The following is a 14,166-nucleotide window of genomic DNA, read 5'->3' on the forward strand; positions in this document are numbered from 1 at the left end:
GTATATATGATATAATATGATAATATGATGTACAAATTAAAAAAAATGTTTAGGCCCTAATTATCCTCACGTCCACGTTCAGTCTTGCAAGTTACAATCTCGTGGCTGTAATGGTCCTTAGTAGGACTTGTGGCGGCCATGTAGATAACCACGACGAAGACGAAAAGTGTTGTAGTTCTACATTTACAGTAAAATTAGGGAGCGTTTATTTGAGTATAAACGTATCCATTTTACATCAAATTTGAATAACTACGGTAAGTTCCGTGGTAAGTTCTACTTCAATTTAGCTATTCATCAACGCCTGTTCAGAGTCTGGATGAGTCCACAGTGACAGCTCTGTGAGCTCGACCAAGCACCGGGGTAATCCCCTACTCATCTCGAAAGATGTACTGGGTTCTTAATGCACATGAGCCAATTGTGTACGGTTTATAGTCTTTATCGGAGAAGACTCGTTCCACCTCTACTCCAGAACCATAGGTGAGCGTGCCGTTCGAATGAGCTCCGATATTAAGCCGGTTTTCCACTAGGCGAATTTATTCGCGCGAATCGAAATCGTCGGTTTATGCGCACGCGCATTCACGTTTTTATTGGAATTTTCGCTTCAGCGAAATCGGTAGTTCGAAATGTTTCTGCTTTTTGAGAAGCGAAAAAAATGCGCAACCAATCAGAGCTCGGGAAGTGAACCGACGCTTTCCATTCGCACGAATAAATTCGCCTATAGTGAAAAACAGGCTTTATGGCTGTGTAGATTGCCTTAACCGCTGGCCATTCGACTCGCAAGTTTTCCAAGTACTAACCTACTTTTACACGTCACTTTCAAGTGTTTTTATCACAAAAAGTAATATTTTTTGTACTTTTTTTTGTAATTTTTTTTTTTTGAAAAGTACTTTTAAAAGTATTTTTACAGTATACTAATTCAACTAAAGACCAGCTGAAATTCTTCAAGTATTTTCATCACTTTGTAAAGGAAACCCCGGCATCATAATAAGATAAAAACAGTTTTATTGTAACCGTTGTTATTTCTTAATTTAGTTAAAATTGCAATAAGTACAATAAGTTGATTTTCAGAAACGTGATGACCATTCGACTCGCAAGTTTTTCAAGTTCTATCATTCGACTCGCGAATTTTCCAATTTCTATCCGACTTTTACACGTCAGTTTCAAAAGAGTTTATATCACAGAAAAAGTAAAAAAAATTCAATTTTGTTGTACTTTTTTTTGTACTTCTTTTTTTTTTTTTTTTTTTTTTTGTAGTTTCCTTTTTTGAAAAGTACTTTCAAGGGTATTATTACAATAATACTAATTCAACTAAAAACTAGATGAAGTTCTTCCAAGTATTTTCATCAAATTTGTAAAGGAAACCCCGGCATCTTAATTAGATAAAAACAGTTTTACTGTAACCGTTATTTCTTAATTTAGTTGAAATTGCAAGTGAGTTGATTTTCAGAAACGTGATGACCAATTTAAAAGTATAGCCCTAATACTGCTTTCAAATAAACGCAAAAGTAGGTAATTCTGCCAATGGGAGACTATGCCCTCTATGATAAAAAACAATATCCATCCGCAATCTACACAGATTGGCGGCGCGCTATACTAAAATGTGATAGACTAAAAAACAGTTTTCATTTTGATATTAATGGAACGGCAAGACCATTGAAATACAAATAGATAATATTAAAAAAAAATTATATTTATTTCTTTACCATAATATCTGCCATCATCATGTCTGTTTTCTGCTTTCCTTACAACTTCCACAGGACCTATTTTTGTTATTTGATTATTTTTTTCTAGGCCTTTCTTGCTTCTATCTCTCATCTCTGCAAAATGGTAATATCTATAATAACATGTCGCTAATCATTGCAGTGAAATAAAAAAGGATGAAAAATATGTCGCTAAGCCTTTAAATGTATGTCCAAACCACTTGAGTTTGCTGGTTATTTACAATTGTTGTAAGTTATCATTAATTCGGTCTCTAAAATCATTTGTTACATGCTGAGGTAAGTAGTTAAACTGCGGTGGTGGAACTTTCCTGTCATTCGACCGTATTCTTCCCTCCTGTTATACCACTACTTTACCTTCCATACCAGAAATATCGTTTACGCACAGTAATAGACTATTCCTCTAATCATCCTCCCCCACCCCGGCTTTTGGATATTGCTGCTAATGTCGTATAAAACGACAGTGTTAAAACATACTGTACGCACGTGCGTGTTTCTGTTGACAATAATTAATTTGTAAACAAATTTAGACAATACAACAACTCCATTCTGACTAAAATGGTTGCATCCAGCACTGTTCGATATGCAAAAAAGGCATAGTCGTATAATTGTTGGACTACATTCTGTACAGATTAGACAAATTCGCTGGCTGTGAGGTAATAAAGTGGCTCCAGATATTTGCAGGGAGCTGAAAGAAACAGGACATTCCTGTACAAAAAAAAGTGACATGAGTGTAAATGACGTGGGGAACCGTCTTCTGACATGTCAACCAAAACTAGTATAATTTATTCTCATAAATGATCCCCCCGCCACCCAAAATAAGAAAAGAAAAAGCTGCTGACTATTTACCAACATTTTCTGTACATCTTTTTTACCCACTTAAGCGTGTTAGGGGTGTGGGCGTAGGTCAGGACGTCGACGTCCTCCTCAGGAGTATCATGTTTAGTTAATCATTATTTGAAGCCCAGCAGGCCAAATATTGCAAGTATTGCCACATATAGAAGATTAATATTCTAAATCACAATATTGAATGCTACTCGTCTTTGAATAATTTAAGAAAGACCTTTGCAATTATGAAAGACAAATTTGAATACAGTACTGTAAATTGTGAAAAGACGTTAAAATAGTTTTAAAGGTTTATATCGATTCTGGCTGGACAAACTTTTTGGATCCTGATCCTTGTCTCGATACCAGAGTGCTAGTCGTAAAGTTATCTTTGACGCTTCTTTCTCAAACAAAGTAGCACCAACAAATTACCTTTTAAATAAAGTACTGTGAGCCAATAATTTTGTTATGTTGACAAAAGCATGTAAGATATTGATAAAAAAAAAACTATAGTAAAAACTGGATTGTACAGTACTATGCTAAAATAATGTTGTGATAGATGTAGACATTCTTTATTCTTCACGTATTGACTTATTATAGTGATTAATATGGTCATTTTATATTTAGTGAAAACGCCTTTGCATCAGCCGCACTCACTGAAGTGGCACGCTCTATTTACCTAATGAATATTACTTTGATCTTTCCACTATACCGTAGGCCTACTAACGTAATCTGAATAATAAATTCTCACATGCGTTGTTTTTGTAACGTGAAAAGTCCTCGTCCAATATTTGGTATATTCATGTTATTATGTAAAATTATTTTTTTACGATATTTTATTGGACATAAATAGAAATGCCAAGACACCTAAAAGGATACTGGTGCTACGATATATTTCTTCCAGATTTGTGCACGCGTCTGAAGGTAAACTTTTGGTCCTTAAATCAAGTTAGTATGATGATGATGGCATATTGAACAATTAATTTAATCAAAACTATCAAACTGTGTTAACTTTTCAGCTGTTTCACAGCAAATCTCAGTAAATCACCCAGACACTAGAGTACGAAAATTGAATTGATTCTGTCTGCAGGTATCATTAAATATATTAGATAAATCCTATTTGTACCTCCGTTTGGCTAAGAATCGAATTTTACTTAGGGCAGATATTGTCACTTAAACCTACCGTTTATGGTTGATTGTATTCAAGCATTTACTGCAAAATAGGTTAAATATTTTTCTCTATATATAGGATGACTAATTATGAAGTAGTTAAATACGATTCTAGAATGCTATTACATTGTTAAAGTTAATTGGGAAGCTAGTGAGGAGCAACTCAAAATCAATTGAGATCCATTAAGAACAATTTTTTGATGAAATCTCAATTTCCATTGCCTAACTTAATTACTTATCCTTATTTAAGGAAGAATTTTGAATTTGAATAATAGAAAACTAAAGTTCACTAGAACCAAGTTTACTAATTTATTAAACAAACACAATTACGTATAATTGTCTCTATTATTAAACATTTTGCTATAACCAATTTACAAATTACGACGCTGAATATAAGCACATTGCTTTCCACCACCGAACGTCTCGAACGCTTCTATCTATCCCACCGCGGCTTGCAATTCAGAGATGCTCAACAATACGAAAATAGTGTTATGTGATTTGCCTGTAACATTTGCTGTACTTATTAGCTTAATAACATTAATAATTCTGTTTGGAAACATTCTTGTTATCGTTGGCGTCTTTTCTACGCCAGCATTACGGAAACCGTGTTACATTATTCTGACTAGCATGGCTTTTGTTGATGCATCAACAGGGGGCTGGGGAGGAGTAGGAGTAATAAATTGGGCGTTCACTGGATATTTCTTAAACCTTGAAGCAACTGTAGGAAATCTGACATTTTCTATGCTATTTCTTCATATTTTGTTTTCGTATGTTCATCACATTATTCTAGTATGCGAGAGGTATATGGCGATCTTCTATCCGTTTACGTATGTTGACAAAGTGAACAATAAAGTTATCTGCGTATTTTTAATTGGTTTGTGGACAACGTGGTTGCTCCTTATATCTATGCTCAACGCCCTCACATATCGATTAGAAGAGTACATAGTTGCTATCTATTTTTGTTTCTTTTTACTACTTTTTCCGGTGTATGGCTTTCACATTCATATATATATTAAAGCTCGAAAGACATTTCGCCAGATTTCTACAGCTAATGGGCCATCGCGTACGATGAAGCAAAACTTCAAAGCAGCACGGATGACAGCATCGATCCTTGGTGCATTTAGTATCTCTGCGGCTCCTTTAATTTGTGTGATTGTCTACGAAATATACACTGATCAAATAAAAACGCAAGGTTGTACCACGATGTATCATATCATAGAGTGTTTACTTTACATGAATTCAGCAATAAATCCAGTAATTTATGGATTTCTACATCAAACATTTCGTGATTCTTACAAGAAAACGATCAGACATTTTACATGTAAATAGGACTTGACAATTTGGTACTCAAAATTGATATAAACGTGGAGGTAAACGTGACGTAGTAGATGATGCTGAAGAAAGTTAAAATGATACAAAACCTGGCGGATGTGTAGAACCAAGGACTTAAAACTGTTACGAGGATAGGAAGCTGGCTGGTTTAAGCCGTCTATCTTGAATTAGCCTTATGTGCGGTATTGTTATGGTAATAAACCAGATAAGCACAATCTGCACATGCTCAGAAAAACAAAACTTTCCTTTGCCTTGCCACACTGCGGCCCGCACTGCGTATCGGCTAGGCGTAAATCTAGGCCTGCAAAGGATTACGGTAGGTCTACGGAAAAACAAAGAAAAGGCGTATTAAAATAAAAAATATCGGCGTTTGTGAGCAATACATTTTAATTAAGTAAGTAGTAAGTATATGAATAATTTTAATGCACTAGTTAGTTGATAACTTCATTTTAATTTGTTTTGGGTCTTTTTTTTTGCATTTTTATAAGCGGTTAGACATGGCCTTGGCTAGCATATGTGATGTTCATTGTAATATTACAAAACAAAACCACATCAATTTAAAATCAAGTTTGTGAACATACTTGCCTTATATCTTAACTAGTGATTTTATTGGTAGATTAGTTTGTTTTTAAGTGTGTAAGTATGATTGATTTGCATGCCAATTGAAATTAGTACCCTTATTTTGCTTTGTTTTACCGTACCGTAATTCTCGGCTAGGCCTAGCTGTACGGCGTTCCAGAATCTACTCAACGAGGCGACCTTAACGTTCTCGCATGCGCAGATTACTTTTAGTGACGTCATTACGTTCTACGTGTCCTACCGTCGTCGTGCAATCAAAAGCTTCCTAGTGTTAAAACATACGCGCACACGTGTGTGTATGTGTGTGTGTATGTGGGACAACACGTAGGTTTGTTATACGCGCGCGTTTTCCTGGTACTGTTCTGATTGGTCAGTTAAGTCTGATTGACACTCCGGAAAGATCCTTTACAATGATATCATTTCTTTTATTTTGAAATTGAATGAAATCTCTTGAAATTTAGGGTTTACATCATGGAACGGGTGATTATGGGAGTAATAATAATAAGTTGCGTATTGTGTCTTTATAGTGACCACAATTCCAACATGCAATAGACCTATAATGCAAAGTGTCGTCCACCACTGGCCATCAGTTAGTTTAAGAAGAACAACTTTGGGCCGCGCTGGGGGGAACTTCAACCAAGGACGTTTATCTGTACAGATAAAAGTTCTTGCTTCAAAAATTATAGATTTAGTAAAAGTAATAATGTTGTAATATGAATTAAAAATGCCTTTTGTGAACAGGTTATGGCGGCTTGGGGCAATATCTGCATTCCTGTGAAATGCAATTTGTTAATTAAAATGGTTCGAAGCAAAATTAATCATATTGATCGTGTATAGAAGTGCACAATTTATTATAAAAATTCACTCGTAATTTAGAGCTGTCAGTCACAACATTGTTTGGTGATCGGAGGTTGCACATATGAACAATGAAAGATCATTAAATGTCCTAAGATAATGCGTGTGAAGATGTTAGTTGGAACACATAATGGTAAAGACGGTAACAGATTTAAGACCAGTATTATATTTGACATTCAAGGGTTGCAGTAGTCAGGGATTATATTTTTCTCTTTAATAAAAAACATGAAGCTCCATCTCTTGGAATAGTTAACCACTTATGATGCTGACAAATTTATCAATTGTACGTTATACTACGGTACGTATTGACTGTAACATCAATAGCTTCACGCGGAGTACACGCGGAATATTCACTTCTATTTGTGTTATTTCTAATGCTTTATCAATTCCTTTGTAATAATTTGTGACAGTCTACAGTATCAAATCATTGCGATGTTACATGTTACATTCTTCTCTTAGCCAGTATAGTATTGGTAGATGTCTTAACAGGGTGTATTGGTCTCTTTGTAGTACTACGTCTCGCTCTTTATGGACGTCTTTTATACATAGAAGAATTGATTGGCTTCACAAAATCATAGCGTCAGTTATCGGATTTTTTTCTTTTATCGGGAGATGTATATTTTGCTACAATGTATCCGTTTATGTACATTAAAAAAGTGCACGTTCGATCGGTTATGTTGACTCTAATTGCTACATGGACCATAGGTCTACTCGGGTTCAATAATAAGATAAGTTGTAAATGTGATTTTTACAAAATATTTTGTACCAGTAATTAATGGTCACGGAATGTGATAATTCATTGTTGTGGTCTTATAACTAAGTATTTTACATGTGGTCGGTGTGTTAAAGGCACACTTTGTTATGCTTGTTTTTAGTATTATTAGAAATCAACACAAAATATATGTCCCTAGATTATTTGTGTGGAATTTTAGGTCATTCTAAAAGAACATTTTTCATCCTCTTCATAATCAATTAAATAATTATTAGCGACTCAGGTGATGACTTATTTACCTTCTAGTCAAAACAAACAGGTTTAAGCATTCAATTATTCCATCAGGCACCAACCTTTTCAATCAACGGTTCATTTTAAATGAAAAATCCTGCCTTATTCATACATCTTATATCTATTTCTGTTTTAGCTGTTAAGTATCTCTATACTTATGTATATTTTACTTATATTTATGTCAGTATTAAAGCATGTTATCTAGTGCAATTTATATTTATGTATGTGTCTCATAGTTTTGCAACAAGAAAAAAAGGAAGTATTTTGTGTGTTATGACAAGAAAGTTATCTAAATCTACATACACATGATTTACACACACACACACACACACACACCCACACACACACACACACATATATATATATATATATATAATATATATATATATATATAATGTATAGCCCTATATATAGTATACAATATTTCTACATAGTACAGTATATACAGGGAACAATTAAATTACTGTAATTTAAATGTTTCCTGGTTTAGCATAAACATAATCATCAGCATGAATGTGGTATCTATGGCCTTCACTTAAAATGAATCTAATAGTTTTATTTTGCAGAATTTGTAGCTTTTTTTTCTGCAGGCCAGATGAAATTCCACAATACCCCGATGATACAGAATAATATGTGAAGGATGAGGGCAAAACAAATGATTTTCTTAACCTCGTTTTATTTATACTTAATGTAGAGTACGCCAGTTTAATTTTGTTATTTTGTTATACTTAAACAATATATAATTGTCTCAAGCTATTATACTATAGGCCTATATTATGTTACAGGAATAAAATGTTACAGTATGTGCAACGTTTTTGTCCTTGTAGTATGTATTAGTGTTAATATATATGTAAAAATTGTTGATTGTTTTGCGTAAGGGAGCACCATCAATGACTGCGTGCCGCTGATTCAAAAGCGACTTCCAATAAATTGAATTGAAAATAACGGATTACTAATCTATGGAAACGAATTAGTAATCCTACTAGTGAACTATTAATTCGCACAGATTAGTAATCCGTATTAACGAAATAGTATAAAGGAATGAATTACATTATTTAATATTCAATTTAAATTCATTTGCTCCAAAAGCCAGCAATGGGATATTATTCACTATACACAAGAAACAATTACATTTTTTAATTACAAGCAATAGCACAGTCTATTAATATGGCTCCACCGACGCCATTTTTGTATCAATATAGGGAGCTTTCGATTGCACGGCGACGGTAAGACGTAGAACGTTAAGTTCTCGCATGCACCTGGATTCTAGGACGCAATTGGCCAAATATACATTCAGGCAAAAATGATCAACCAAATCATTCCCGTTACTTTTTACTTCCCCTATTTTTCCCTTTTATTTCTCCATTTCCTCTTCAAAAACCACGAAGACGGCAAAAGCGCGCCCCCGCTTTTGAGATGGCGCCGCCATCACTACCGGGTACACGCAGGTACCTCGGCGTCAGTTTGCTGGGCTCCGGTAGCTTCCACCTAGGATAAGCCTGCGGCGCCACATTAAGTAGCAAGGGGGTGCGGCAAAAAAACCAATAATCAATTTAAGGGGAAGAAGTGGAATTTGTAACTTCTTTTGAAAGAACAAATTGACGGTGAGTGGGTGATAGGCCTACTTGTAGGTAATTCATTCCAGATTTTTTTTTTTTGAACTACCGATTTCGCTGAAGCGAAAACTCCGATAGAAACGTGAATGCGCGTTTCGTGCTAATAAATTCGCCTAGTGGAAAACCGGCTTAAAGGCCGGTTCCCACTGAACGCGATCAAGCGAATTTCGCGTCGAAATGTGGCGCGCGCTGCTGAATCGAAGACGCGACTGGCGTTTCCCAATAGCCTGGTTCTCACGAGAGCCCTAATATCCGGATCGGGAGCTAACCGTTAGCGCTAACCGTTAGCACCTGCGTGAGATCGGTCTAGTATTCTTATTATATCTCTATGTCCAAGACCAACTTTCTCGCGCAGTGGTGGCGCCAGAGGGGGGCTGGGGAGCTATAACTCCCCGTCGGGGAAGCATACCCCCCCCCCCCCCCGTCGGGGAAGACGATAAATTTTGTCGGGGAACAAAAAATATTTACATGTAATACGGTATTCGTTTAGCCACCATACTGTGTTAATTTTTCATCACAACAACAACAACAATAATAATAATAATAATAATAATAATAATAATAATAATAATAATTTAATGAGACTAATTAAAAATAATTTGCGTTCTGTTATGACAAATGCTCATTTAGATAGCTTCATGATGGTTGGAATACATCGTGATAGGTGAAGCAACCTCGACCATGACAGCGTGGTTGACAGATTTCATGCAAAATTTCCAAAATATAGAAATTCACTTTCAAGAATGAGGATTTGAAAATAAATTAGATGGTCTTTGTTTCTTGCTTTATTCAAAATGTTTTGGTTTTGGAAGCTGATTTCAACATTAGAAAGCATAGCATAGCATACATGAAGTCATATTATAGTAACTCGATGCCTATCAAATAAGTAATAAAAATTCGCCATAATTCATCAAATATCCGTGGCTTCCCTGGACCCCCACCGGGGGCCCTAGGCGGCCCCCAGCCAAGTGAGACTCGATTCGCTCCACTAGCCCCCCCCCCACCCGTCGGGGCCTTTAGCCCCTCCGTCGGGCAGGTCCTGGCGCCACCACTGGATGGACCAATCTCAAGGCTTAGATTCAATTTATGTCGAGGGTCAACAATAAAGTCCCGACCAGTGTGACCACTGCTTGGGTATTTACCCTTGGGTATTTTGACTTGGTCTTGGGTTCTTGGGTATTCCGTTCAAATCCTTGGGTATATTATTTTTACTAAGAAAATTAAATATTTTTGTCATAGAGGAAGAATTAAGAAGTAACAAACTATATTTCAGTCCATTAAAGTAAGCAAAACTCAACGAAGTGCACATAACATTGTTAATTGACTGTTATTGCTATAAACATGGGTTCAGAATTGTTTATTTGTGATTTGCGTTGCCACTGATCTTACCTAATTTTATGCATTACATAATAAAACTTGATCACTGATCTACTGATAACACTGGCCGATTGAGGGCGTATTTTCTAGCCATATTATTACTTCATGAATATTCATTATAATAATTAACACAAACAATTACAATTAAAAATGGTTTATAAATTGAACTAAAAGGGAAACTATACATGTGAAAACACGGGGTTTTTTTTTTCAAATTTTAATGCATTTTCAATTCAAGAAGCTTGGGTAATTTTTGGGCAATTTTTGCTGAATCTTGGGTAATTTCGACCCAGTCATTGGGTATATCAAAAATTGTGAGTGATCACGCTGGTCCCGACCATTATCAAAACACAGATGTGCGCCGACAAGTCCGTTCCATGCAATCTCTGAGAAAACAATATGCTACCCTTGTTTAGGTCTGTGACCAGGGAGCAAAGAAAATATGTGACAATGCGTGGAAAAGGATTTGCAGAGAGTTGAGTCATCTCCTCTTTCTACCGGTATTGCCTGTCCAGCCTAGGCCTCTGATACCCTGCTACTACCTGAGACCTACAGTAGGGTAGGCTAGGCCTACTATCTACCCTTAGGAGGCCTAGCTCTAGGCCTAGGCCTTGAATAAATATGAACTAAAAAGTAAAAAAAACAAAAAAAAAACTATGTTTATATTCACTCTTGATTTATTACGGAGTTCTGGGAATGTTAATCCTGAGGATTTTATCTGATTTCATCTCACAGCCCTTTTCCTCCGTCTATCCATGCGATAACAAAATCAGTTTCATTATCACTTCTCTGTTGCCACCCGCCATTTCAAGTTTTCGCACGCGGTCAGCAGTGGGAACAAGCAAGCGAATCATTAGAAGCGAGACATTCTTTACCGAAAGTCAACTCTTGTGAACTTTGCGCGATTCGCTTCGCTTGCCCCGCGTGATTCGCGCTAATCAAAGCGTCGGCTCGCTTCCTGAGCTCTGATTAGTTGCGCATTTATTCGCTTCGCAAAAACTCCGATAGGAATGTGAATGCGCATGTGCCTAAGCCGACGCTTTGGATTCGTGTGAATAAATTCGCCTAGTGGAAAACAGACTTAATGTGTTCTAAGGAGAGCACTATGGATGGAGGCATTGCTTGCAGAAGACGGATCAATGTTAAGACAGGAGCAATACTCTTAAAACCCATGCTATGGATAGTACACCCATAAAAAAAACCTATTCGTAGTTTGAACTGCGCACGCCCGTATCAATGTCAATTGACATAAGCGAACATACACACAACATAATTTATGTCGATTGGCTTTGGATACGGACATACGCATTTCAAACTACAAATTGGCTTTGTTGGTACTGCAATATAGCGGAGATTAAATTCGGAAAACAGTCATGTATGTCATCGTGATTTAATTGTTTCTTCAAAAGAAATAAATATTTATTGTGACCGTTACTTACTTTCCGGTGAAGTTTAATAAGGCCTACTGTGGATTAATCTAAATGTTTTTTGGCGAGATTTTTTTTTTAATCTGACAGCAATTGCGATTCGGCTTTTATTAAGATAGCAAAATACGAAACGATATGCTAAAATGTAACTCATTTAAATGAAAAGAACATTCAAGCAGACAGTTCATAATGAAAGTTCAACTGACATCATTTGACGGCAAGCCTAATAACTAACGATGATAGGAATGGTGACGTTGCTAAGTACTAAATTAAAAGCATTATGATATCTTCACAAAGATGAAGATACAACCGGTGTTTACCTTCACATGTAACATCATCACCAGTTTCAGAGTGCATGGGAAATACTGACTGAAAGGACGAAGATAACGAAAGTCAGAGGAGAGTCCTGAGTGCGTAACAGGGAATGGAAAACAACACAGACTTCACACCGATGTGTGTGTTTTCTAATATTTTGTCAATTCCTTTCAGTTTTGTAACAATTTCTATTGTTATAGGAAATGTATTTGTAATTGCTTCTGTCTACAGTATCCGATCATTGCGAAAACCATGTTATATTATTTTGTCTAGCATGGCATTGGTAGATGTAGTAACCGGGTGTATTGGAATCGTTATGGTACTACGTCTCGCACTTCATGGACGCATTTTATACATTGGAGATTCGTTTGGTTGGGTTCTTCATAAACTGCTGGTGTCAACTATCGGACTGTCTATTTTTCATCATCTTTTATTAGCGGGAGAGAGATATTTCGCTATCATGTATCCATTTATGTATGCTATAAAAGTACACGAGCGATCGGTATTAAAATGTCTCATTACTCTATGGTCTCTTGGTTCCATGTGGGTCATTATTATCGTCTCGCCATTGTACAGTAAAGATGTATATAATAATGTAACAAATATAGGTCTGGTAGTGGCCACAATTCCAACATACACCTGCCATCTACGAATATACCGTGAAGTGAAGAAAAAAGCCGGTCAAGTATTGCCTGCCACATGTCAGACATTACAGCCCAAGAAGAGCGATTTTAAAGCCGTGCGGATAACTTCAATAGTACTTGGTGTTTTTAGTATCTGTATATTTCCAACAATTATTTACGGTGTTGCTTTCAAATCACAAGGTGAAAGTAATCGATGCACACTCCCATTTTACATCACATTTTTGCTGTTATACACAAACTCTATGTTAAATCCAATTGTGTATGGGATTTCTCACAAGACTTTCGGTGATTTTTATAAAAAGGTATTTCATAAAATGTTATGTAGATAAAGTTGGTAGAAAAGAACAAACGCATTGTTATATCTGTATTTTTAGTATTTGACTTGTGTACCGGGGTATGATTTTATAAAACCTATCTTATAATTGTGTATTTTTGATAATTTAAATATTGACTTTAGTATGGAAAACAGATTTTTTTTTTTTTTTTTTTTAATGATATCCAAACGTATTATATAATACGGTTTCATAGTCGTGCAATTCTTTTGCATTATTTTGCTATCACGTTTTATGTTTATACTTCATAGCAGATTTTTTGTCCTCTCTTGGACAATACTAAGGAATTTTTAATAAGAGCTACGTAAACTAATTATAGTAGGAAGATTTTTTTTCTGGACAGATTGTGACAGATTGAGGCAACATTTTCTTTTCCGTGTCGTTTAATTAGTTTAAATGTTTCAAAGTAATCGTTAAAATTTGACAGCAAAAGTGACACATGACATGCGATTAAACTGTCAAGTAAAATACTCAAAATGGAAGCTCAATCATACTGAACAGCATATGTTGACAGTACAAGATGACGAGGAACTACAACTTATGAACCACACTATTTTCTATGAGCAGGCCACTAAATGACGCAAACCACGACGGTGAAACATGTTAATGATTGATATGCTATTGAAACTATATTTTAGTTGGAGATTTAAAGAATGAGGTGTTCAATTATCACAAGCTCTGAAGAACATAAATGCATAGGCATTTATAATGGCAAACAACACAGACTACACACCGATGTGTGTATTTTCTAATATTTTGTCGATTCCTTTGAGTTTAGTAACAATTTCTATTGTTATAGGAAATGTATTTGTAATTGTTTCTGTCTATAGTATCCGATCATTGCGAAAACCATGTTATATTATTTTGGCTAGCATGGCATTGGTAGATGTAGTAACCGGGTGTATTGGAATCGTTGTGGTACTACGTCTCGCCCTTCATGGACGCCTTGTATACATTGGAGATTCGTTTGATT

This window comes from Anneissia japonica, unplaced genomic scaffold (genome assembly GCF_011630105.1).
Source record: "Anneissia japonica isolate Jap-2015-1 unplaced genomic scaffold, ASM1163010v1 scaffold287835_len3118868_cov185, whole genome shotgun sequence".
In the NCBI taxonomy this organism is placed as follows: domain Eukaryota; kingdom Metazoa; phylum Echinodermata; class Crinoidea; order Comatulida; family Comatulidae; genus Anneissia; species Anneissia japonica.